Raw genomic sequence first — 27,934 nt, 5'->3', positions numbered from 1 at the left:
ACAGCAGTGTTGTAATGATCAACTGTGAAAGATCAAACTACTCTGATTAATACAATGATCCAAGACAATTCCATGTAACTCATAAAAAAATGCTATCCACCTCCAGAGAGAGAACTAATGAACTCTGAGTGAAAATTGATGAGCAATTTTTCATTTTCTTTATTTTTCTTGCTTTTTTAAAAAATGTGACTAATATGAAAATATGTTTACATGATTTCACATATATAACGAAAATAACATTGCTTGCCATCTCACTGGGTGTGAGAAGGGATGAGAGGGAGAGAGAGAAGTTGGAACTCAAAATTTAAAAGGAATATTTAAAATAAATAAATAAAAATGATAAAAAAAAAAACAACAATAAACTCTGGAGGGTAGTGATTGCTTTATTCCCTGTCTTTGTAGCCCCAAAGCCTAACATTGTGCCTAATACACTGTAAGTGATTAATTAATAAATGCTTATTGATTGGTCAATAGCAAATGACAGAGGGTGATTTGAACCCACATCCTCCTATACCAAATCCTATATTTGTTGCTCAGTCATTGCAGTCACATTTACCTTTTCATCGCCCCTTTTGGGGTTTTCTTGGCAAAGATGCTGGAGTGGTTTGCCATTTCCTTTTCCATCTCATTTTATAGATGAAAAGACTGAGGCAAGCAGGGTTTAAACAAGCAGGTTGTCCAGGATCACACAGCTAGGAAATGTCTGAGGCCAGATTTGAACTCAGAAAGATGCATTTTCCTGACTCCAGGTCTGCCACTCTGTGCACTATGGTGCCACCTAGCTGCCCCAAATCCTATACTACATAGACACCTAGCTACCCCAGTGGGAAGTGATGGCTCTTCCTGTGGACAAAACCCAGCCTTCCAAGCCTATTACATTCCTATTCACCATGACTTCCAATTTCTTTCCTTGTCTTCAGGGGCTTTCATCATTCCTTCTGCCTGGTCACCTGGTGAAAAGATGCTCCACATTTTTGCCTCCCTAGGTGTATCTTTAATAGAAGGGTGGAGTGCCAACAGGCCCACTGATGGTGTTGATGAGATTCTTATCAAATTAATTCCTAGGTTATTATTCAGAGCACTGGTGAGAGAAGGGCAAACATGGACCTTCCTTCCACCTCTCTGACCAAGTCCCAGAATGATTCTCTCTTCAAGAGTTTCACCAGAGAAGGGGGGAGAGCATAACTTAGTCTAGGATCCACATGGTTAATTCAATTCCATAGACATTTAATAAGTGCTTACTATGGACCTAGGACAGTCAACTGCAGGAAGGAAGGGAGGGAGGGAAGGAGAACAAAGAAAGGAAGGGAGGAAGGAAAGGAGGGAGAGAGAAAAGAAGGGAAGGAGGGAGAAAGGAAAGAAGGGAGGGAAGAAGAAAAAAGGAAGGGAAGGAGGAAGTAAAGAAGGGAGAGAAGGAAAGAGGAAAGGAAGAAGAGAGGAAGGAGGGAAAAAAGGGAGGGAGGAAAACATGGAGGGAATATTAAGTTTCCATAAGTCTCTGTTCATAACATTGGTCTAGGTTTTTATATCCTCTGTGGCCAGTTAGCTTGGCTGGTAAAAGTCTTGGGCTAATGAGTGCATGGCCACAGACTCACCCAGTCCGTGCTGATTGACTAGCTTCATACTCTCTCTTCTATAGCCCTAGAGGCCTTGGTCACAAGTATAGCCATGTGTGAGCAGTTTGAAGGTCTCCAGTGGGCAGGGACCAGGTTTGTGTAAATATGGTAACCAATCCAATTAATGAGGGCTCTGGGTGGTGATCTTGGGATGATTATGATTAGGAATGCATCCATATTTGTGTTCAGTGCTTTGCAGTATCAGGTGACTGGAAGACAACCATAGGTTTGCATAGGCATACCAGGGACAAAAATACTATGTATAAGAAGAAGTAATATTGTGGTAAGATCTCTAGACCTAGAATTAAGAGTCTTGACTTTTTATCATGGTCCTGAGATTTGCGAGGTACTTGACTCTAATAACAACAAGTAATATTTATATAGTACTTACTATGTGCCAGGCACCACACTAAGTGTTTTACAAATGTTATCTCATCTGTTCCTCACAACAACTCTGGGAGGCCACTGCTATTATTATCTCCATTTTACAGATGACGAAACTGAGACAAACAAAGGTTAAATGACTTGCCCAGGGTCACACAGCTAATAAGTGCCTGAGGTCAGATTTGAACTCAGGTCTTCCTGACTCCAAGCCCAGCATTTTTATCCCCTGTGTCCCCTAGCTTCCCCAAAGTATTTCATATTAGGCCCTCTACCCCTAGAGTAGCAACCAGGAGAACAAGACAAAGGTCTTAGTGCCCCCTGGAGTTGGTCTCCCCAGAAAATGCTGGAGTTTCGCCTTTCTGTTTCTTCAGGGTAGAGGAGGGCAGGAAGGGACAGAACTGCCATGGTTCCTAGACTGTGAGTCAGGATGGTAAGGAGAGAGTCTTTCCAGCCTGAAGTTCTCCCGAGAGCATTCAGGGTCAGTTCACCATTCCTTCCAATAGTAAATAGTCATAGCTAGAAATCTCAGACTTAAGTTTCCCTGACACCAGGCTCAGGACTCTGTCCACTGTGCCACCTAGCTTCCCCAAAGATGAAGTAAGTGTAGATAAAGTCCCTGTGCTAAGCCTGGCTATAGTCCCAATCCTTCTGACCCCACAATCTTCTTGGCCCAGGCTTACAATCTAATTCCTGAACTCCATTCTGTGGAGGCATTTTATGACAAATTCCATGATTTCCAATCTTGGCCACCTTGTCTTATCTTATGTGCTATGCTGTGAACAAGGGAGAGTCCTTAGTTAAACTAGGTGGTAAGCAAAGTTTGGCTCTGTGTTCTCCCACCTCTTCAGATTCCTTTGCTTCTATGTTCACTGGTAAGTGGAAATGTTAGCTGCTAAGTGCTTAAGGAAAAATACCTCCCTGTGGACTAGAATCATTCAACTAATCCATAAATTTTTATTGCTTTCTCTGTGCAAGAGACTGTCCTAGGTTCTCTGGGAGATGAGAAGCAGAGTTAGCATGGTATAGTGGATAGAGCACTGGACTTGGAAATGAGAAAATCTGGATTCAAATCTGCCGTGGACTGTTGCTTAGCAGGGGTGAGGAACCTTCGGCCTCAAGGAACTCTAGACAGATGACTCTTTGGGTCTCGGTTTCCTCATCTGAAAAAATGAGATTAGTGTCCTCTAAGGTCCCTTCCAGATCTAAATCTATGACCCTGTGATCCAAAGAGAGGGAAAGTATAAGATATAGCCCCCGCTGGTGAAAAACTTATAATGTAGTTGGGAAGACTCAACATAAACATGCCAAAAAGCTCATGGCTAAAAGCAGAATAGTAATCTAGGCAATTCCAAGACTAGTGATCACCAAAGAAAGAATGATGGAAAAGCCTTCAAGAAGCAAAAGAATAAAGACATAATGACTAGAACAGCAGACATTGGGGTTGATTTGGAGATATAGGATCTTGCCTGGTCAACACTTCAAGAACAAGATAAAGGTATCCACCCACACTCAAAACTATCTGTTGCTATAATCCCCAGGAACTATACTGTAATCTTAGAAGCAAAGTTATTAGAATCATGGTATCTTTGTCATAAAATCACAGAATAATCAACAGACCCAGGATCATGGAATCTGACTTATCAGATATCAGCATCATAGATCTGTCAAACCTTAGACTCATAAAATCTTAAAACTGGAAAAAAATGAAATTCTTCTAGTCCAACCTCCTAATCTCTAGAGGAACCACATGGTAGCATTCCTGACAGATTGCCATTCAGCCTGTACTTGAATATTTCCAGTGACAGAGCTCACTGCTTCATGAGTCACCCCATTCCATTTTTGGACAGCAATAATTATTAAGAAGCTCTTCCTTATATCCAGTCTAAATCTGACTTCCTGTAGTTGCCACCCATTGGTCCTCATGGTAGATAAGTCTACTACACCCTTTCCCATGTGACAGCCCTTTGAATATTTGAGGATAGTTATCATGTCCCTTCCAAGATTCCAGGCATTTAATCTCCCTAAACTCTAGCTCCCTTATCTATAAAATAAACTGTGTGATCTCTGACATCTCTTTTAGCTTTAAAGTTATGGTCCTGAAATTCTCTTCTAGGCTAGATATCCCAATTCTTTCAATCATTTGTATTGGGGTGTGATTTCAGACCTCCTCATTCTCCTTGCCATCCTGGTTAAGCCTCAATATGTCCATGCCCCTCTTGAGCTGTGTCCCATACTGAAAAGAATGTGAAGATATGGTCTGATCATCACAGAGTCCAGATACTATCAGTTCCTTTATTCTGGGTACTTCTTAAAATTCAGTAGTCTAAAAGATCGATGATTTCAGACATTCAGGTACTCCATCCCTCAGTACAAATAATAATCCTTCCATTTCTTTGTTTCATAAGTGGATTCAGTCAAAAAAAAAAACCATAAAATGGCGGCTGACCCTCTGGCAATGAGACTCTCAGAACATAGAAGTTTTGGTCCTCAGAGAGTCGATCAATCAATGAATAGTTATTAAGCATGGACCGTGTTCCAGGTACTGTGCTAAGCCTTGGGAATACAAAGAATACAAAAGACATTCCCTACTCTCAAGGGAGCATCTACAATCTAATGTGGGAGATGATGGGCAAATATCTGTGAACATAACAAGAGTTTGCTATTGTTGTTATTCAATCATTTCAGTTTTGTCCATCTGTCCGTGACCCCATTTGGGGTTTTCTTGGCAGAGAAACTGAGGTAAACTGGGTTAAGTGACTTGCCCAGGATCACACAATTTTTATGTGTTTGGGACCAGTCTGACCTCATTTTCCTCATCTGTCAAATGAGGTAGGAAAGGAAATGGAAGACTCATCTTCCTGACTCCAGCCCCAGCTCTCTATACACTACACCACCTAGCTGCCCAAACAAGAGTTACACAGAATAAATTGGAGATAATCAACAGAGGGAAGGCACTACTAATATTAAGGTGGAAGGTGAGATTTTAACTGGGATGTAAAGAAAGCCAGGGCAGCCATGTGGCACAGTAGATAAATCATTTGGTCTTAGAGTCAGGAAGACCTGAGTTCAAATCCAGTTCCAGACTAGCTGTGTGACCCTGGGCAACTCACTTAGCCTCCATTTACCTAATCCTCTGAAGAAGCAAAAGGCAAACTACTCCAGTATCTTTGCCAAGAAAACCCCAGATGTGGTCATGAAGATTCAGAGATGACTGAACAGAGACAAAGTCTACATAAGCTCTTCCCTTCCAGCTCTAAACCTATGGTCCTATCTCGTAGGCATATGGCTGACACCCAAGAGCCGGGGTTTGGAGAGGCTAATCACCAGGTAGAAGAGGAGGATTTCCCATCTGTGACAGTAGAGGGAGCACCTCTCTCGATATAAAACAACACCATGGTTATTGCTGAAAGGAAAATGCTTTGTAAACCTCACAGTACTCCCTAACTGGATGTGATTTCTAGCTGAGTAGTCTTAAGTCCTGGATTCAGGTCAGAAAACTTGGGTTCAAATCTGCTGGTTGTTGCCTGTGTGACCTTATGTGCCTAGCTGTATGTCATAGACCTAGAGCCAGAGGGTGTCTCAAAGGCCATTTAAAACAACCGCCTCATTTTACAGATTCGGAAACTAAGACCCCCAGAGGTTAAATGACTTGCCCTAGGTTGCACAGGTAGAAAGTGGAAAGTCAGAATTTGAACTTAGATCCTCTGACTCCTGAGACAGAGTTAGGGTAGCTAGATGATACAATGGGTAGCACTGGGCCTGGAGTCAGGAAGACCTACATTCAAATCTATCCACACTAGCTGTGTGACCCTGGGCAAGTCACTTCACCTTGATTGCCTCAGTTTTCTCATCTGTCAAATGAGCTGGAGAAGAAAATGACAAACAACTCCAGTATCTTTGCCAAGAAAATCACAAATGAGGTCACGAAGAGAGTCAGACATGACTGAAAAAGAATGAACCACAAACATCCAAAAACCTCTGACTCTGTGCCATGGGGACTTTCTGACTTCCATTTCATCACCTGTAAAATGAGGAGATTAGAAAGATGAATGAGAAGGCTACCTCTGCTTTTTAAATCCTATGAGCCCACATATTAACTACTTCTTAAAAACATGTCTGATTTCCTCAGGAAAACGCAATCACATGGAATAGATGTGACTAGAGATACAGTATAAGAATGAAGACCACAAGGATCCCCTGGAAGCCAATGCATTCATAACAGAGAAATTTTATTGTTATTTAGCTGGAGGATGAAGAAGAAAAAGTCAATTACTCTTATTTATTCAGTTCTCCCTATCAAGGTCCTTACAATAAAGGTGGCTTCATTACTGGAACAGGTAGGACTTCCAGGCATCTTTTTAAAAATCAGCATCTAATCTCTCTAGAGGAGCCAGTAGAAGATTCCCTACTATCCACTGCTGTTCAACACACCCCTTCCCCAACCTGTGACTTGGGACCCTCCACTTAGGTGCACTGACCCCTAGCATTCCTCCTCCTTGCAGTGATAATAAGTGTCCCCTTGGAGGCATCGGGGCTTCCTCCGAGTGGCCTTGGGGGGCTGCCCTTGACTTCCCCTGCAGCAGGGACTCTGTGCCTTGGGTTTCCAGTTTATGAGACAGCAACCTCCAGACCTAGGGGCTGGGCAAGGAGCTGGGCAGGAAGGAGTGGGGTTCTTGGGAAAGGGTTGCTGTTGCGGTTGCTGAGACATCAATAATGCTTAAGAACCGGACCTGGAAGAGAACAGAGCAGATGGTCAAAGCTATAGGTTCCTGTCCCTTGGCACTCAATGGGAGACTCTGCAAAATGAACAGGCAGGACATTGTTTTTAATTGATAGACTTTAGTGTGACACATCAATCATTTCCCAATTACCCACTTCCATAGGATCATAGGATATGGGGGGGGGGGGCAGATGAAACCAACAACATTCAAAAGACCATAGATCTAAAGCTGGGTGGGACCTGAGAGGCCATCTACTACAACCCTCTTGTTTTACAGATATGGAAACTGAGGTCAAGAGTTATTACATGACTTGTCCAAGATCTCACAAGTAGTAAGATCAGATGGGATTCGAAGCCAAGTTCGAAAATCAGAGCTCGTAGCACTTGATAAAAATAGACATTTTGGTGGAGAGCACATGCAATTTTCCACTCATAATCTATCATTTTTAATATGTCTTCATCTCAATCCAGGGGACCGGACAATGAGCATCATGTCTGCCCCGGATTCTATGGTCTTTTAGCTTTATCTCCATTTCCGTTGTTTCTGTCTTTGTACTTACTGTTTGTTTGGGGCAGGGTGGGGTTTGGTATTCAGGACAGAAATTAAGAAGCTATTCTCAGTCCCCAGGGATTAGGGACTTGATGGCCAAGGTTTTGGTAATACTACAATTTCCAGAGTTGTTCCCATTTAACCAGCTTAAAAAACTCACTGCTTCATCCTCTCGTGACAAACCCATGGTTTTCCGGGCATGGTCTGACCAACTTCACCAAGTAAAATAACACCCTTCTAAAACCACCGCCAGCAAAAAACAAGCAAATGAGAGAATATTGACAACCCACCTCTTCCTCAGCCATTGACCACAAAAACATTTCTCTGTGTGCGTACATATCCATACATATATATACACACATTCTTATAGGCTGGATTTGAAATCAGTTTACATGTTAATATATGTGTACATATATAAACTGAGTTCAAATATTTAAAATATGTGTATGTAGACATATAGACATATATATACATATATACACACATGTATGTGTACATATTGTTTTATAGATTGGATTGAACTCATTTATATATGTACATATATTTAAAACATGCATATATATAAAATGAGTTCAAATATAAAACAAGTGGGTGTATGTATAACAGGGGCAGCTAGGTGGTGCAGTGGATAAAGCACCGGCCCTGGAGTCAGGAGGACCTGAGTTCAAATGTGGTGTCAGACACTTACCAGCTTCTATTCCCTTTCTCAAACCTAGCCCATTCTGGATCATTAATGCCATTGGTGGTCTCTACTACTCTCATGACTCTCTGTCGCCTACAGAGAGCTCTCTCCTGTGCCCTACAGGAAAAGTCCCACCTCCTATCTTTCCTCCTTCCCCTCTTCTTCTTATCTAACTACAGTCCAGGCAGGACCAAAGGAAAGACCAGCCTTGTTCCCCAGAGTCCTTTAGGCTGAGCTGAAAATCAGGGAAGCCTAGAGATCTTTCCTTACCTGCTCAGTTGTACAGGAAAAAGCTTGGAGCAGAGGAGTTGAAACCTGTTGAGATCTGGATGGATAGGAGTCTTTTATAGGTTCCTCTATTTAAAGCCTTGAGGCTTCCAAAGGGTTGTTGGCCAGAAGCCAGGTAGCAGCGTGTATGATTTATTCAGATATTTCATAAGCCTCACCTGCCATGGGACGTCCTCTTGTGACATTCCCAGAAATGAATTCCTCAGCCTCACACAACCAATAGCTGCAGACATAGGAAGATGCCCATATGAATGTGTGGCAGGGCTTCTGCAATGAGGAGGGTGGGGCCAGGACCTGCCTTCTGTGAGGTTGGGTTGGGATAGGGGCCAATTTGGGAACCAGGGAACCAAGGCCCAGGAAAAATAAAGGCAGGAGGGACTATGGGTCCCTCCCATCTCCATGTCACCCTCCAGACTGCTGCCAAAGGGGTGTCAAAGTCCCAAAGAATAGTCTGACCATGTCACTCTCGGGCTCCATTTCTTCTAGGTTTCATTTCTAATGGCTTCCTATTACCTCTACAATCCCACACAAATACAAATCCTCAGTCTGGCATCTCAAACCTTTCACAATCTGCCTCAAACATACTCCTCCAGGTTTCTCCTCCATGACTTCCCTTCATAGACTCTTTGGTCCAGCCAAACTGGCACTCTTGCTATCCCTCACGTGCAGCATTGCATCTCCTACTGCCATCTCTTTGAACAGGCACTCTCTTTACCTGTATTTCTCAGAATCCCTGCTCTCTGAGTTTTCCATTAATCCTAGCATCTTCTTGGCTTGTCCTTCAAAATATGTCTTGACTATAGTCACATCCATGCCAGATAAGTTTAAAATTGGGGCAGCATTCTTTTTTATTTTTTTGACAAAGTAATTGGGGTTAAGTGACTTGCCCAGGGTCACACAACTAGTAAATGTCAAGTGTCAGAGGTCAGATTTGAGCTAAGGTCCTTCTGACTCCAGGGCCGGTGCTCTATCTACTGTGCCACATGGCTGACCCATAACGTTCTTTCCACCCCCCCCCTTTCAACTATTTATCTATTTATTTTATGTTTTTAACAAACACTTTTATAAGATTTTGGATTCTAAATTTCCCCTCTCCCTCTGATGGGGAGGTTGGGTGCCTGTGCTGGGACCCCAATTCTCAGACCATATTTCTCTCTAGCCTCAAAACACTATCCCTGGAAGTTTTCCCCCAGCCCAAGGCCACTGTGCCTAGCAATTACTCAAGAGTGGGCCACAGCAAAACATTTATCTCTCTCCCTGGTATAGTAACAAACTGTGTCTGTAGGAATTATTAGTTTGAAGTGGCTTTGTACTGTCTCATAAAGATATTTGGTATGCATTGGACTATCTATACTAACTTCCTACCTCATTATGTGCATCCTGGGCTTTTCATTATGTGTATCCTAGACTTAAGACACATGTATTCTCTCTACATCTATTTTGTCAAACAAGGCATTGATTGGTGGTAGACAAGGCAATCCTCAGTCTGCCCTGACCACTAATTAACTTGGTGAAGCAGCAGACCTAAAAACCACAGCTCTGTGTGAGAATCCCCACCTCACCTCCCCTGGACTTTTCCTGGTGAAATCTGGGTAAAACGCCTTCGCAATAGATACTAATAGTACATGTTCTTTTAAGAACTGATCACTCCTTAACCACTTCCTAATCCCTCCCTGAATCACCTAATTGGAATACCTGGCATATGTTTTACTATAGTTTATCATATATACACTTTAACTAAGGTTAAAATTGCAAGCTCCTTAAGAACTCTTGCCCACTGAATAGTGTAAAAATAAACCTTTGCCAACTTGACTTTAAGATTGCTTGAGTGCATCAATTCATTCCAGACAACCCTGCCCTGCTCTCTGGTCCTTGAGGGGTCCCTTAACCCCTCAAAACCGCATCACCTCCACTCCCCCCTCACCAACATGTCATGCAATCTGATATAGGCTATACATGTATGATCATATTAAATATATTTCTACATTAGTAATGTTGTGAAAGAAGAGTCAGAACAAAAGGGGAAAACCATGAGAAAAAAAAAACAACAAAAAAGAGAAAATAGTATACTTCAATCTGCATTCGGACTCCATGGTTCTTTCTCTGGATGTGAATAGCATTTCCCATCATGAGTCTTTTGGAATTATCTTAGATCATTGAATTGCTTAGCATTCTTTTAAAAAAGAAAATTATCTTAGATCATTGCATTGCTTAGCATTCTTTTAAAAAAAGGCTTCAGGCTTTTTCTTTGCAAGCTGTGGGGTTGAGAAAGGCAGTTGCTTTCATTTGTACATTGGAACGAGGGAGTTGATTTCCAGATACCTGGCCTTCTTGACAGGCTGCTCTCCTTAGTATGTCATCATGGTGTTTTCCATCCAGCCAATGTCTTTCCCAGGTTAGCAACACATTCAAACCCGAATGCCACCTCCTACGTGAAGCCTTTCTTGATTTGAATTCACCCACTCAACTACTACCCTAGTGCCTCTTGCACCAAGATCTTGGATTAGTTTTGTATCTACTTAAATTGTGACCAGTCAGCCCAGATAGAAGGTAAACTCCTTGAGGGGGTTAGTTGTTTCTATTTTATCTCTTTATTTCCACTGGTCCCCTTTCAAAAGAAAAGTCAAACAGCAACTTTGTATCTCTAGCACCCAGCACAGATGCTAAATAAATGCTTGTTGATTGACTGATTGATGGATGTGCTCCTAAACCCAGCTTGTGAATGCTTATGGGGAAAGTAATAGAAGGAAAACTAAGCATAAACTGTTTTTCCATTTAGGGAAAACTCTGAAGTAACACCACATATTCACTTTCATCATTTTTATCCTCATCCTCACCCAAAACAATTGTAAGAAACACCTTGTCATATGATTCATCTCTGTATGTGTGTTCCTGAAAGGATCTACAGAAATTAACTCTTTGTGAACTGAGTCCTGCTTTAAATACAGGGAGTTGGATTTGTACCAGAACTCTGTGCAAATGCTACCATCAAGAGGAGATTCTCTCCCCATTACCCTTCCCTTCCATTCAACAGCCTCCCTGCCCCCCAATGTATATGATTAAAATCTGGCTTTTTCACTTTATATTCTTAAGAGGAGGTGCGCCAGCGTAGAATCAATCCTTGACCACAGAAGCTTGCAATCTCAGACAGATCCACTCATATGGACAAATAAGCCATAGAAAGGTAGGTCATCTAATAGCTCACATAGTGCCTCAGGGTTTACAAAGAGGTAACCTTATGACATACCTGAGAAGCAGTCAAGGTAAGAGTCATTGACCCTATTTTTAAAATGAGGAAACTGAGGCTCAGAAAGGCAAAAGGACTTACTCAAGGCCACAAAGCTTAGGAAATCCAAGCAATAGACTGATAAAGAAGCAGACAGTTAATTACTCCATATCAAAGAATCACACAGAGTCACAGACTGAGAGCTGGAAGGAACCTAAGAGGAATAGGAAATACAGATCAAGAGTAAGTGTTCTTTAAAGAAAAGAGTCCCAATAAGTACAGAATTAGAGTATGGACGTGGGTAGAATGAAGGAATCCTTCCTTGGCCATCAAAGAATTTTGTCTCCCTACTCATCTCAAGTTTGTTGTTGCTATTCATTCACACCTAACCCTTCATGACCCTGTGGACCATACTAACTATGGGGTTTTCTTGGGAAAGATACAAGAGTAGTTTGCCCTTTCCTTCTCCAGGGGATTAAGGCAAACAGAGGTTAAGTGACTTGCCCAAGGTCACAAAATTAGTAAGTATCTGAGTCCAGATTTGAACTCAGGTCTTCTTGACTCCAGGCCCAGTGCTCCATCCACTGAGCCCCCTAGCTGCCTCCTCATCCCAAATCTAACTCCTGGCTATATAAGCACTCGATGCGTTTCACTCTCTTTCAAACTCTTTCTAATTGCCCTCTGCCTCCAAGAAAATAAAAAAGCATTTATCACTATGTACAAAGACACTATGCTTTAAAAAAAAAAAGGAAGATATATACAGCCATCAAAGACCTGATATTCTACTGAGGAGTACAACCTGTAAACAGACATATATGTGTGTATGTATGTATGCATATTGTACTTTAACATACACATACATGAACATACATAGATTTATATACATGTATATAAATACACATGTACCTTTCTCATATGTTCATTACATGAGTGCATACAGTCATGTATATATTTATATACAAAGATATACACACAAGCACAGTATATGTATATATACATATGTATATATTTCACACATATACTCATTATATGTGTACATCTCACACATAAATTCATTACGTGTATGCATTTATGCATATCAATATCCACACAAGCACATATATACCAAATACATCATTATTTCAGGAAAGGGCACTAACCATGCAGCGAATAAGGTAAAATTTTCCCACAGGAAGTGACCCATGAGCTGAGGTGCTAAGAGGTAGAGGAGAAGAAGGAGTACATTCCAGGGACCACAGGTGGGAGATGGAATGACAGGTATGGGGAAGAGTAAGTAGGTGAGTTTATCCAAACATGGAGTGTATGAAGGGGAATAATATGAAATAAGCTTGCAAAGGTGGAGTGAGACCAATTCAGGAATATTTTGCTACCTCTAGGTAGAACCAGATAGGCTTCTCTTGTGTGCCCAGGAATAAAACACACTTGAGAGGCTGAAAACCCAGAATGATTCCTTACTACTTATAGGACAAAGCCTGAATTTCTCAGTCTGGCATTCAAAGCTCCACATCATCTTGCCTTATCTCTTACTACTCCACTAGACGAACCCTCCACTTAAGAAACACCGGTCTACTCCATGTCTTTTCCGTTCTGCACTTTTGTTCTTGGGGGATGGGGGGGAATGGTTAAGGGAAAGGAGAAGTTTATTTGTTTTTTTTTTCCATTAGTTGTTTGCTCTTGGCCTAGAATGCCTTTCCCAAGAATCTTTACCTCCTGAAATCAACCCCTCCAGGTCTACAGCACATTTTCCCTCTCCTATGAGTCTTGCCTTTATTATTCTAGCTCAACATGGGCTCACAGGGGTAAAGGAGTTACACCTGAAAAAGATCACTGAATCATTAGATCATAAATCAAAAACTAAAAGAGACATTGCTGTTGTTTTTCAGTCATGTCTGACTCTTCATGACCCCATAATGGGGTTTTCTTGCCAAAGATACTGGAGTGATTTGCCATTTCCTTCTCCAGTGGATTAAGGCAAATCTAGGTTAAGTGACTTGCCAAGGTCACAAAATTAGTAAGTATCTGAGGCCAGATTTGAACTCAGGTCTCCCTGATACCAGGTTCAGTAGCTATCTAGCTGCACCAGGAGTGACATTAGAGATCATCTAATTCAAATGTTCCTTGTTTTATAAATGAGGAAACCAAAGTGAGAAGATGTGACTTGCCCAAGAGAATGTAAGCGCTTTGAGGGCAGGGACTTCTTTGCCTTTGTATGCCAGGTGCCTAGCATAGAGGATGGCATATAGTGCTCAATAAATGTTGAATGAATGAATATTCAAGTTCTTTACACACAGTGACAATGGCAAGACTTGAACCTAGCACCTCTGATTCAAAATCCCATGTTCCTTCTATAATGTTGCACTGACTCTTCTGATTTAGTCTGAACCAATCATTTGTTGCATATCAATTATCATCTTGTAACATTTATTTTTTATGTGAAATTATTTTATCTCTCTGACTAGATCACAAACTCCCTGAAGGCAGGGACTATGTTGTGACATAGTGAACCCCAGGGGTTCACTGAATATTTATTAATTGATTAGTTGGAGATGAATTGACATCAACAAGCCATCCGCATAAGAGATCACACTCTTGGGAGGTGGGATGTGGAGGAGGTCAGCCGCTATATCCCTGTGAGCACTGCTGTGTGCCTTGTGCTCACCATAAGTGTGTTCCAAAGGGCTTGACTGTGGGGGAGGATCCAGGAAATGAATTTCTTCTCACACACAAGGAATTCTTAACATAACTCATCACTTCCTATGATGCTCCTTCTAAGAAAGAACCTCCAGAAGTCATCTGGTCCATTCCTAGCCTCCAGGCAAGACTGTATCCAAACCATCAATTAATAACACTTACAATAAGTCAACAATACAATTTTGACATCCCAAGGACCTTGCTCACTTTGCTGAAGCACATAGATTTTCCCCATCTCAGGGAAATTCTAGTAGGAGAAATATAAATTATAGATACATACATACATACATACATACATACATATAGGTATATACACAGAGAAAGAGAGACAGAAAGAGATATTTTTTAATTTACTAGTTAATAAAGCATAGTAATGATTCAGCTGTTAACAGGAGCTGCTGCTATCCGCATGGATCAGGGAGGGCAGGCAGGGAATAGAGAGGGAATGATTGGAGTCAGGAGATATTCCTTCTTTATTGTGGACTAATAAGAGCCAAAGCCCTGATCTGAGGCAGGTAGATAACTACTGAGAGCTACTGAGAGCAAATGAGCAAGAGGCATGAAACAAGGAATTTGGGAATAATCCTTTTTTTTTTTTTTACAAATGCATATTTTGGGGGGGGGGATTCTCCTCTTCATAAAGACTTAGCTATCAAGTAGAAATGTGCTCAAGGGAAGGCTCAAAGTATACAGTAATCAGTAAATCACAGCAAGGAACAACGTTCCAACCTTGCCTAAGGTGCACAAATGCATTGTCCCAGTTTCACCAGAAACTGGGGAGTTCTTATTGGCAGAAAATCACTAAACCCTAGGCATGGAGCCCTCTTTTATTTTTAAATGAACTGTTTCCCTCTTCTTCACAGCCTGAGGCCTTTAGTAGGTGGTGAATTATGAGGGGAGGGGAGAGAAAAGGAAAAAAAAACAGGGAATTAACTTAAAGTTTAAGGAAACCTGAATTCAGGGGTCTGGTTTGATTGCACTTTCAGGGAAGTCATGATTCAAGTCTTAAGTATTCTAATGTGTAGTGGTCTGGATTCCTGGAAGTGTGACCAGACTCCTCCTGAGGCCATGTGTGTGTTGGGAGAGGGAGAGAGGGGAGAAATCAAAGTGAGAGAAATAGAAGTGGGGAGGGGAAAGAGACAGAGAGAAAGAGAGACGGAGAGAGACAGAGTCAGAGTCAGGTGGGTAGGAAGTACTCAGAGCATCATTCTAAAGAGGGACCAGTTTTCAAGGTGTTGATGGGGTTAACAGAAGGATGAATTACCCCAGACAAACAAGCAGGTGGAGCTCTATCCCAGAGGAATAGTGATGGACAGAGTGGGGAAGGGTGACATATTTAGTACTAAAGTAGTGGAAGGAATTTTTCCTAGGAATCCAAGAAGAGTCTGCCCCAAAACCAAGACATTCTTTGTATGTAAGTCCTTCTCTCCCCAATCCACCCTCTCCCTCCCTCCATCTCTCTCTGTCTCTGTTTCCCTCCTCCTTCCCTCTGTCCATCTGTCTCTCTCTGTGTCTCAGTCTCTCTGTCTCTGTTTCTATCTCCCTTTCCCTCTTTTTGTCCCTCTCCCTCTCCTCCAACTCTTCTCTTACCCCTTTATGTAAACCCTTTCTCCACCCACCCCCCACCATCAGGCCAGTCCTCCTTATTCTTTAGCCAGATAGTAGGAAGACCATTAATTCAACAGAGAAAGTGTTTAGGATTAAAATATTTTACTAAGTGGTTAAGGGCAATAAGGTAAAATTAAACAACGTATGAACGTTGAGACTGTTTAATTCGCATAGAAATACTACATTAACAAAGCCTGACCCTGTCCAAGAGAGTAAGTCAAGCCTCCCCCTCTTAATATTTTCCTTGTACCCCTCTCTGTCCCACCTTAGGACAGGATACCCATGCCCTCTCTAGTCTCTCAGAGAGTAGCTGTCCCCCGCTGCTTAAATACCTCTAGTAACAATACCTGGTATTTATATAATGCTTGAAAGTTTGCAAAGTGATTTATCTCCTTCAGACCTTATTAGGTAGTTACTACATGTATCATTCTTGTTTACAGTCTGAGGTTAGGTGATTTGACCTACAGGAACACAACTAAAATTCACAGGTTAGACTTGAACACAGGTCTATCCTGCCAGCATTATTTCAACTACATTATTCTACCTCTCTAGTATAGACAAGATCACCAGAAGACCTAAATTAGAGATGCTCTTTTACTACTTAGTGACTAACATTAACTAAGTTCCTTATAAAAAATGAACTTCAGTTTCCTTATATGTAAAATGGGGATAATATTAATTCATTTTTCACATAGCACTCAGACTTACTAAAACTCTTTCTCCAAAAATAACTCTTTGTAGTAGACAGTAACAAGTATTCTCATTTTCACAAATTATAAGTAGCAGAGTTAGGATTCAAATGTAGATCCCCAGATTCAATTAGGCAATAAACATTTATTAAGCACCTACTGTATTGACAATCAATGAAATTGTCAAGGAAAAGAGTGTAGAGAAAGACAGATAAAGGCAGAAGAAAGGGGTATGTCCACCTTAATGGGGTGGGAAGAGATAAGAAAACTATCAAGAAGTTAGAGAACGTGTGGTTAGACACCTTTGAAAGAGGAATTTCGGTAGAATAGTCAAAATGATAATTGCATTATCAGGACTGAGGCAAAATATATGATAAGGAATTAAAGGTACTAAATACACAATTTTTATTTCATTTTTTAAAGAGAAGAAAAATATAAGATTAGAGTAGTTACTAGGTTGGAGAGGTCAGGGATCTTCCCTAGGGAACTAAAATTTAAATAGTATTGATAACACATTCTTCCAACAATTAGGAAAAAACTGACCTTGGTACCTAGTTTAATAATCAATCAAATTAAATTAAATTAGTTTAATAATCAATTAAAGTAGAAAGCTACCAAATGGAATGTTTCCTCACTTTGTTGATTTCATCCAAGGTTAAAAAGTTGACTTGAAGATATGTTTTGAAATGCTTGCCCAGGGCACATTTTGTGTGTCTTTCCCTGGGTGCCAAATATGCCAGTATGACTCTGGATAGGATGCTAACTAAAGGGGCCAAGGAAGATGCTAGTATTTGGTAGATGTGAGCATCACAGTTCTGCCACCAACTACCTATGTAACTCTAGACAAGACACATAAGCCCTCTGGAACTCATTTTTGTCATCTGTAAGATGAAGGAGTTGGACTAGATGAATTCAAAGGTCTCTTCCAGACATAAATCCAATGAGCCTATGTTTGTAGGCAGATAAAACAGAGGAGAGAGAAAAGTTGAAGATACATAATTCTTAGAGGTCCTAGAGAAAGTAAGAAGCAGGGTGGGGTGACTGCAGGGGAGCAGGGAGAGGGATTAGGTGTATTGAAGAATAGGTGCACTTTTCCCATTACTAGATGGAAGAAAGAGAGGGCAAGTGATGATCCTGAAAATCAGACTAATAGAATCAATCAACCAATAAGCATTTGCTGAGAGACTGTTATGTGCTAGACACAGAATCTCAGACTTGGGAAGAACCTCAGAGGCCATTTAGTTCATTTTACCTGAGCAAGAATACCTTTTAAAATATGCCTAAAATCCTCCTGAGTTCATGTTTCTGGCATATTTTAAAGGGGATTCTTGCTCAGGTAAACTGGACTAAATGGCACTATTGATTAAAAGAAATGCAAATTAAAACAGCTCTGCTGTACCACCTCACACCTATCAGACTGGCTAACATAACAGAAAAGGAAAATTATAAAGGTTGGAGAACATATGGGAAAATTATAACATTAATTCATTGTTGGTGGAGTTGTGAACTGATCCAATCATTCTGGAGAGCAATTTGGAACTATGCCTAAAGGGCTATAAAACTATGCATATCATTTGATCCAACAGTACCACTACTGGATCTGTATCCCAAAGGGATCATAAAAAGGGGGAAAGGATCCTCATGTACAAAAATATTTGTAGCAGCTCTTTTTGTGATGTCAAAGAATTGGAAATTGAGGGGATACCCATCAGTTGGGGAAAGGCTGAAGAATTTGTGGTATATGAATGTAATGAAATACTATTGTGCTATAAGAAATGATGAGCAGGTGGATTTCAGACAAACCTGGAAAGACTTACATAAACTGATGCTGAGTGAAATGAGCAAAGCCCAGAGAAGAGGAACTGTACACAGGAACAGCAACATTGTGCAAATGTCAACTTTAAATCATAGACTTAACTCTTCTGAGCAATACAACAATTCAAGACAGTTCCAAGAGACTCATGATGAAAAATGCCATCCACATCCAGAGAAAGAACTATGGAATCTGAATGCAGATCAAAGCAGACTATTTTCATTTTTTTGTTGTTTTTTTTCTCGTGGTTTTTCCTTTTGTTCTGATTCTTTTTTCACAACATGACTAATGTGGAAATACGTTAAACATGATTGTACATGTATAACATATATCAGATTGCTTGCTGTCTTGGGGAGGAGGAAGGGAAGGGAGGGAGGGAGAAAATTTTGGAGCTCAAAATCTTATAAAAATAAATGTTGAAAGCTATCTTTACATGTAATGGGGGAGGGAAAACAATTTTGAGTGGAAAAAATAAAATATGCCTAAAAAAGACCACCTGGACTTTGCTTCAAGATTCTTAGTAGTTATTCACCAACTAAAATAGATAACTTAATTTTTCAGAAATGCTCCCTATATACCCTGACTCCAGTCTTTACTCATGGGGTTCCCTGTACAGGGAATGCTTTCCACCCCTCCTCCTTTTCTGTCGCTGTCTGTCAAAATCCTACCTATCCTTGGAATCCCAGTTCAAATGCCACTTCCTCCATGAATCCTTTGTCAATACCCTAATTAATAATCATCTTTCCCTTTTTGGACTTTATAGATTTGAATCCTGGCAGGGTGAACCTTAGACAAGGTCCTCAACCTTGCAGTGACTCAGTTTCTCATTTGCAAAATAGGGCTAATATTACCTTCTTCCCATGGTTATTGCAAAGGAAATCATTTTATAAACCTTAACATTTATAAAACAAAATACAAAATTAGTTATTATTGTTAGTGCCTATCATACACCTATGCATTATTTTATAGTCTAGATATTTGTGTATCTGTTATGCCTCCCTTCTAAACTCTATACTTCACAAGGGCAGTGACTGAGTCTCAACTGAATGTTATGTCTTGTGTATCCTCCCTCTTACTCATAACTAACATAGAACATGCTAATGATTTGTTGAATTGAAGTACAATAAAATAGAATAAAGAGAATTAAATCAAATATCTATACTTAGAGGCAGCTAGATGGCAAAGTGGCTAGCAGATAGGACCTAGAATCAGGAAGACCTTAATCCAGCCTGAGACACTATGTGACTCTAGGTAAGTCTGCCTCAGTTTCCTCATCCGTAAAATAGGGATGATAGATAATATTTTCATATGTACTTTCTCCACTATGCCTTTCTCCACACCACCCCCTTCCCACTTTTCAACTTCCTTTCATTTGTTTTCCCTCATTTTAATGTAATCTCTCTGAAAACAGAGACTGTCTTTCTGTGTTCCTATCATTTTAGCACATCAGCGACTAGATGGTGAAGTGGATAGAGTATTGGGCTTAGAATCAGGAAGAATATAACTGTGTGGCCCTGGGCAAGTCACTTCACCCTGTTTGTCTCAGTTTCTTCATCTGTAAAAATGAATTGGAAAAGGAAATAGCAAACTACTCCTTTGCCAAGAAAACCCCAAAATAGGATCATGAAGAGTCAGACATGACTGAAAACTACAACAATGAAACAACAAAGACAATTAGCACAATGCCTAGAATTTAGTGTTTAATAAATGCTTACTGACTTGTTTGCTCAACAGCTTATCAGCTTTCTCTACTCTCCCAACCTCTCCTTGATGCTTCCTTCAGCTTAGTTTTCCCAAATTCCATCCTCCCAAAATTTTCAGTGAACATAATGCTCCTAGAATAACTATAGAAGGTAGTTTCCACCAATCCTAAGGAGAGATGAGAGAATAATAGTAGTATGTTTTCTCTCTGTATTTTGAAGGCATTCTTAGCCAAGTCCCCACTCTAGCTTAGACTGGAAATGGGGCACAGTAGGGTTTATCGGGGAGGGGCAGCAGATACAAAGGGAAAAGAAAAAAAAAGGTTCTTCCTGTAGTAACTAATGATCAATGTCTATTTGGAATTTAAAAATTTGTAATGAATTACCCTATTCAGTTCGACATTTTTATCAATGACTTTAGTGAAGGCATAGAAGCCATCCTTATCAAAATTTGCATATGACAATCAAGATCAGAAGGATAGCTGATATTCCATATTTCCATTTCAACCTGGGACATCTTGCTATTTCCCACTATCATACATGCAGGCCTTCCTTCTTTGCCTTACTTTCTACCTTTGGGAATAATAATCAGATCAATATAACCATTATTTCTAGAAAGGATAAGATAACTGACTGACTGCTCACTGCCATTCACTGTCCCTCTGTCTTCCCAGATCAAAACTTCTTTGCCTGGCCACCAGTCCTCTACATGTCTTATCTCCCCCATTAATACATAAATTTCTTCCAAGCAAGGATTGTCTCATTTTTCATTTTTATCTCTAACACCTAACACAGTGCCCTGGCACAAGTTAGGTGCTTAATAAGTACATTTTTCATTCATTCATTCATTCATTCATCTTGCATGACAGAGCCAGGATCCAAAAAAAATGTTTAAATGACTGGTGAAATTGGGGTAGTTAGGTGGCTCAGTGGATAGAGCACAGATTCTGGAGTCAGGAGGACCTGAGTTCAAATCCAGTCTCAGACACCTACTAGCTATGTGACCCTGGGCAAATCACTTAACCCTGATTGCCTAAAAAAAAAAAAGTCTTATATAGAACAGGTAGAGGTGGGAAATTCATGATATAGATTTAGAGTTAAACGTGAACTGAGAGATAATCTAGTTTAACCCAGTCTTATTTTATTAGTTGAGAAATTGGTATCCAGAGAGGCTGAGTTCCTTGTCCAAGGTCACAGAGGAATTAAGTGGTGGAGTCAAGATTTGCATCCAGATCCTATGACTTCAAATCCAGTACTCATTCCATAATACTAAGTAGATGCTTAAATGTGTGTTAGATTGAGTTGTGGTCTCCCAGTTCCCAATGTTACTTGTTCAGGTTTTCAATTCCAAGTTTATAGCTTTGGGCTAGATGGGGTGAGTTTAGTGATGACATAGAAATCAACTCAGGGAAGAAGAGCAGGACAAAGGTAAAAGAGGACAAAAAACAATCAGAAACAGGATTCTGAGTCAACTCATTTTATTTTTCCATCTCAACCAAGGAACCTTGTAGATCAGACTGAATAGAGTGTTACATTTTGTGTTTTGGGATCTCCTCTCCTGCCCCACATGCTTCTAGAAGGTTAGAAGAGAGGCCATAGGGCCGGGGTGAGGTCAAGCAGATATCTATGAAGCGTCAATCAGGACTTCAGCGAAAAAATTCCCCAGGAAACAATTGTGGATGCTTCTAAAATCTCAGGAATTTAGGCTCCGGGAAGGAAGGAATGAGGCATGAAAGCAGTGAAGGGGAAGAAGGTGCAGGATGGGGGCAGGGTCACTCTTTTTTTGATTCCTCCCATATAGTTGGTGTTGACTGAGGGGACCTGTTCAACAGCATCCTCCACCACTTCCGCACTGCTGACTGCTCCCACTGCCGCTGCTGCAGCAGCCCCCGCCGCCGCTGCTATGGCCGAGGCTGCAGCAGCCCCCGCCGCCGCTGCTATGGCCGAGGCTGCAGCAGCCCCCGCCCCCGCTGCTATGGCCGCTGCTGCAGCAGCCCCCGCCCCCGCTGCTATGGCCGCTGCTGCAGCAGCTCGCGTCACTGCTATGGCCACCGCATCCCGAGCTATGGCGCTGGCGTCTTCGGGATCTCCTGTGATGGGAACCCAGGCAGCATCCACCACCTCCGCCCCCACAGCTGGAACCACAGCATCCTCCAGAGCTGGAGCCGCAGCAGGAAGGGGCAGGCGGAGCCTTAGGAGGGCACTTTGGTGGGCACTTAGGGGTCTGGCATTTGGGAGGGGGCTGGCATTTGGGAGGGGGCTGGCACTGCTGCTGGCTTTGCTGGCAGGACATCTTTGGGAGAGCTCAGTAAACCTGAGAGAGAATCAAACAGGAGATTGGAATCATCTTTGGTTTCCCAAAACACCCCATGAGGTTGACAGTTTATTCAAATGTCTAGTGCTGGACCCAAGATGGGCAGCAAGAATATGGAAACTGATCAGAGGAAACTAGCAACAGTGATTCCTGAGCCCTTGGGCTCACCAGTGTCTGATCTTCCTTTCTATTCTGTTCACGATCAGGAAACTTCTGTACAGTGCTCTCCTCTATGGCAACTCCCAACTCCTCCCCTTTACAAAACTTTGTTCACTCGGTATCTCACACATGCGCGCGCGCACACACACACACACACGACCTAGGATCCAAATGTGTTCTCTGTGGTCATGGAAGCCAAATGAGGATACTATATTTGTACCTCTATATAGATTTGTACCTAGGAACATCTAGATGCAGGGCAGATGCAGACCCAAATCTTTACTGCCTCTTTTTTTTTTTTTTATCTTTCAAGATTTTAAAAGATTAATTCAGGTAAGCTAAGGGAAAATGAGAAGGAATTTTTTTTAGGAATGTCCAAACTGGTAACCAATAGTTGCAACCTTTTCTTGGATGAAAAAAACATTAACATTGCCACAATATATTTTCACCAGGAATCATTCTCCAGAGATCTGTGCGGTCAGAAAATCAAATATTAGACCTTGAAAGGACTTTAGAGATCATCTTAATTCTACCCTCACTTTGGACAAATGAGAAAACAGAAACCTGAAGAAATCAGGTGATTGGCCCACGGACACAGAGAGATAAGACTTACTACTATTGACCATCCAGCCTAGTGCCTCTTAATTACACTGGACCATATAACTTCCCCCAAAGCTAAAAGAGTCACATTTCCATGGTCAGGAAAGGTCACAGAATCATCGTTAGAATGATCACCTAGTTCAATCACCCCATTTCACAGACAAAGAAACTAAGGACCAGAGACTGGAGTGACTTGCTTAAGGTCACACAGCTGGTAAATTGAAGAGGTGAACTTTGAGCCCGGGTCTTCTGACACTATCTAGAGCTCTTTCCAGGAGGATGGTTCTATTTTCAAAGCTATACTCTCATTCCCTTGCACAAAAATGTGATAGCAAAAACTTTGCATCTCTGAGAGTTGATGGAAGCCTCTCTGGTTTCAGGAAATAATTGGACTTTACTAGCAAACAGAGGCAGTCTACAGCCTTTCTCTCTGTTGTTCCTCTGCTTCCTAATCATCTCCATTGCCCTTTTTACCTATAGTCATAGAATATCAGAGAAAGAAAGGACCATCAGTTCTGTCTCCCTCATTACAACCTACATCCTTGTCTTTTTCCCTCCCATCTGGCCCGACTTCCTTCCTTCCTCTCCCCTTGAGCCTGGTTCTGTACAATCCTCTACCCCAGATGGATTGACATACCTGATCTGCTCTTGGAGTAGAGTTCAGTCTGTCACTGCAGGAGGCAAGTAGACTGAGGTACTCTCTGCCCCAGCATCCCTTTTATCCTGCTCTTGGGTTCTGCCCTTAACTTGTGAGACACAGCTTAGGCTTGTGAAATCTACTTTCCACCCACATAAGGCTCTGTGATTGACAATATCTCACATATCTCTCCATCATCAAGTTCAGGGGGAGATGCCATCAAGGCAGGAATTTGAATACTTGGAAAAGGAGGGGCCCATCCCTAATCTCCACTACATACACCATACTGGAGGGAGGGCTGCCTCTGAGGTCCTTGGATTCACATTCAAGTTCTTCGACCCCTCCACCTCACAATATCACTCTACCATCCCATTAACTCACCTAGTCCACTGGTTCAAAATAACCTCATCAGAAGGTCCAAACCTAACTTCTTCCCACCACCATCCCTCCAAATTCCAGATTCTCTGTCTTCCAGAATCCTGCCCAGCCCTTACCTAGACTAAATTACATGATTTTTGAACATCCACACTCATGGATTGAAACAATACACAGATAATAAAAAATAATGAAGAAACAAATAAGAAACTTAGGAGATGATTTTAAAAATTCATTTTTAATTAGAATGTTAAGTAAGTTTATTTTGGTAGAAGATCATGAGATTATAGATTGAGACCTCAAAAGGACCTTAAAGGTCATTTAGTTAAACCCTTCCTTATAACAGTTGAGGACACTGAGACCCAGAAAAGATAAGTGGCTTGCTAATAAGTGGTGGAGTCAGAATTTGAACTCAGATCCAAATTCAACCCATTTTTCAGTGTATTGAGTGCTTTTATTGAACTTTTATTAGAATCAGTTCACAATCTCTGAATACATGTGGTGTGGGTGGTGTGAGTATGACATATGAGAATGCTAGACTGCATAGGGAAGATGACCCTGGATGAAATGTTGACCATGTGTAACCTGCATGGTAAACAAAAAATACGTGATAATTGAGATGACTCTAATTCCTTAGAAGCTTTCTAATCCAATACATATCTGAGCAAGAATTCCCTCTCTAGCATCTGCCAATCAATCAATAAATATTTTTTAAGCACCTGTTATGTTCCAGGCAATGTGTTAAGCACTGGAGATACAAAAAAAGGCAAAAAATATATAGTTCCTGCCTTCAAGGAGCTCACGCTCTAATGAAGGAAACAAAATGCAAAAAAAAAAAAATTTTATAGAAAGAGAGAGAGAGAGAGAGAGAGAGAGAGAGAAAGTAAGCTACATACAGGATAAATAGGAAATAATTAGCAGAGGGAAAGCCCTGGAATTAAGAAGGATTGCAGAAAATTCTCATAGAAGGTGGGATTTTAGTTGGGACTTAAAGTCAGAGAGGTCAGTACCAGAACCATAACTAAGTTGAAATGACCAGGACTTTTATCCAGAGTACTGACATCTAGACTCCCTGAAGAGGTCCCCTATCTCTGTACTTTGAATCCTCCACTAGCCTTTATCATGGCACATGATTCCACTCTCTCACCTACTTCAGACTTTCTTTCTGTCACTTTACCAAGCCTGCTTCCCTTCCTGCCCTCCCAAAACACACACAACCCCTCTGTGATTGGGGCAGAACTCTCTGGGGTGGACCACTCCCTCTCATGTTTTGACTATAACTACAGTTGAACTGTCCTCTGCTATTGTAGCTACTGGACGCCTTCCTGCTCCAAATTGGTTTTGCCCCCTAAAAAGTAATTTCTTTTTTAAAAATTATTTCTAAACATAGCTTTGGTATCTCTAAGAGGTGATCATCCAACTTCCACAGGAAGATCTCTACTCATGGACAACTTGCTACTTTTCCTAAAGTAGCCCATTCCATTTTTGGATCATCCTAATTGTTAGTAAATTTTCCCTTGTATTGAACCTAAACCTGCCTCTCCACAATTTCTACCTATTACTCATAGTTCTCCAGTCTAGGTATAAGTAGAACAGGTAAAAATTCCTCTTCCATAAAATAGTCTTTCAAATATTTGAAAACATTTATGATAGTTTAGCATATTTGAAAAGTCCCCATGCAGAGCCTCCAGATTGTGATTTGTGAAAAGTTCGTGTTTTGCCCACTACATTAGCACGTCTGCTCTGGCTTTGTTTCACTTTATGCCACCCTCCCCACCCCTGTCTTCCCTCCAGTCACCTTGCTGCCTCACATGTACCCTGTCCCTGCATACTCCTTCCTATGCCATTTCAGGAACGGCAATTAAATCAGCATTGCCATTGATCCTGGAAAGGGTGTGTTAGTCTACTACCCTGCAGCTCCCCTCATCATCCTTGCAACTTTCCAAACCAAAACACGCAGCTGCCTGGACAACACTTCTTTATATGTATTAGTTCTCTCTCATTTGAATGGAAGCTCCCCTTGAGGGCAGGGCCTGTCCTGTCTTCACTTTGGTACTTAGTAGAATTTTTGGCACATTTAATAAAGGACTTGTCAATTATTTATTCATTCTTTGTGCTTCACCCCCAACCAAATATATTTTCTCTTTTACACATTAAATAACCTCTTTCTTTAACTGATCCTCCTAGAGTAAGATTATCAGCATCTGACTGATTAGGTCACCTCTCTGGACCCTGTCTAGCTCATCAGTGTTTTTAACTATACTTACTATCCTTACCATGTAACTTGCTTACTATGTACCAGTCACGTCCACCCAAATGTGATCTAACTAGGGCAGACTTAAACCTGTACTTATTTTCACTTATTTTTGTGTTTTCCCAACCTAAGTTTCATAGTCCTTTTTTGTGAGGGATCTGCATCTATCCCTTCACATTTGAGGATCCCTAAGGGAAGGGCTGAATGTGCTCTGAGGATGTAGACTGTTTCTCCTCTTACCATTGCCATTTGTCCTTTTCCTCTGATGTTCTTGTCAGGGGAGAGGTCAGACTCGTCTCCCCCTCCTCACCCAGAAGTTGCCACTTCAGTTTCAGTCAACGGCATACAGTGAAAGAAGTTATTGATGGTGGGGATAAATACTATGGAAATAGCTGATTAATTAATGAAAAAAAATTAAGTTTTCTCAACTGCAAAATGGGGATAATAGTAGCACCTACATCTCTATGTTGTTGTGAAGACCAAATGGAATAATATTCGTAATGCACTTAGCACAGCGCCTGGCGCATAAATGGGCTCTATATAAATCATTATTTTCTTCCCTTCTTTTCCTTCATTCTTTTCCCTCTAGTTGGGGCACTAACACGTTTTCTTTCAGTGGTTAAGGACACAATCTCTCCTCTGAAGCTGAGAATTCTTTCTGATTACGCTCAGTCCATGCACCCTCAGGATTTCTGCTGTGCCTTTGAATCTGTGGCTAATCAGCTGTCCACAGCAAAGCCTGTCATTATGCCATAGGTGGGGTCCTCTTGTCATTCCTGGTGAACAATGTCATGTGCTCATTGGAATAAGGTCAACATTTGTCCTGCTTAGCCCCAGATTGAAAAACCAATAGCAAGAATGGCACTTGTAGAAAAAAGATGTAGCTTTGATATAAGGGAAAATTCCCCAATGACCAGAGGAGGGCCCAAAAGAGATTAGACTACCTCAGGCATTCGTTGAGCAATTACATCAAAACTTGAACCAGTATCCATTCAGAAATTTATTTTTTTTAGCATATTTTCAACCTTGTCCTTGATAGAAGCAACTAGTTGGTGCAGTGGATAGAGAGCCTATGGTGAGTCATTTAACCTCTCTCTATTTTCTCATCTGTAAAACGGGGGCAATGATAGAGCCCAACACTCCTGGTTGTGAGAATAAAACCATGTGATTTTTGTGAAGTGCTTTGCAAACCTTAAAGTAGTAGTAGTAGCAGTAGCAGTAGTAGTAGTAGCAGTAGTAGCAGTAGTAGTAGCAGTAGTAGTAGTAGTAGCAGTAGTAGTAGTAGCAGTAGTAATAGTAGTGTTTTTGCTGTCCTCCATCTCCCCTTCCAAAATAAGAACAATAAAATAAACTTCTTTCTTCCCATATAGGATCACAGGGTTGTATATTTAGAGCTAGAAAAAACCTCAGATGTCATCAAAGTCCAACTACTTCATTTTACAGATGAGGAAATTGAGACATAGCGAGATTCAGTGACTGGCCCAGCCTCACATAGCTGTCGAGTGCCAGAGGCAGGATCCAATCTCAGGTCTTCAAATCTCCCATTCTATCGAATATGCCCATTTTTGCCCTGGCTATTTCACCTCAGTAGACTTCCCAAACCTCTCCCCTGACATTTTGTATCCCGG

General features: G+C 41.2%; 1 long non-coding RNA gene and 1 pseudogene across 1 annotated transcript; one reads left to right on the top strand and one right to left on the bottom strand.

The window, feature by feature from the left end:
- Positions 1-27,934, top strand: part of LOC138153746 (heat shock cognate 71 kDa protein pseudogene) — a 572,612-nt pseudogene that overhangs the window by 392,675 nt on the left and 152,003 nt on the right.
- Positions 4,273-6,485, bottom strand: LOC138153792 (uncharacterized). The gene is made up of 2 exons (XR_011166453.1): positions 5,829-6,485; positions 4,273-5,648 (listed from the first exon to the last, which is right to left on the bottom strand). It is a non-coding gene; the product is annotated as an uncharacterized lncRNA (long non-coding RNA).

Source organism: Petaurus breviceps, unplaced genomic scaffold, assembly GCF_028583685.1.
Source record: "Petaurus breviceps papuanus isolate PSGF00001 unplaced genomic scaffold, PetGlider_PUasm1.0 91023, whole genome shotgun sequence".
Lineage (NCBI taxonomy): Eukaryota > Metazoa > Chordata > Mammalia > Diprotodontia > Petauridae > Petaurus > Petaurus breviceps.
The sequence above is the reverse complement of the archived record's forward strand: the minus strand, read 5'-3'. Positions and strand labels throughout refer to the sequence as shown.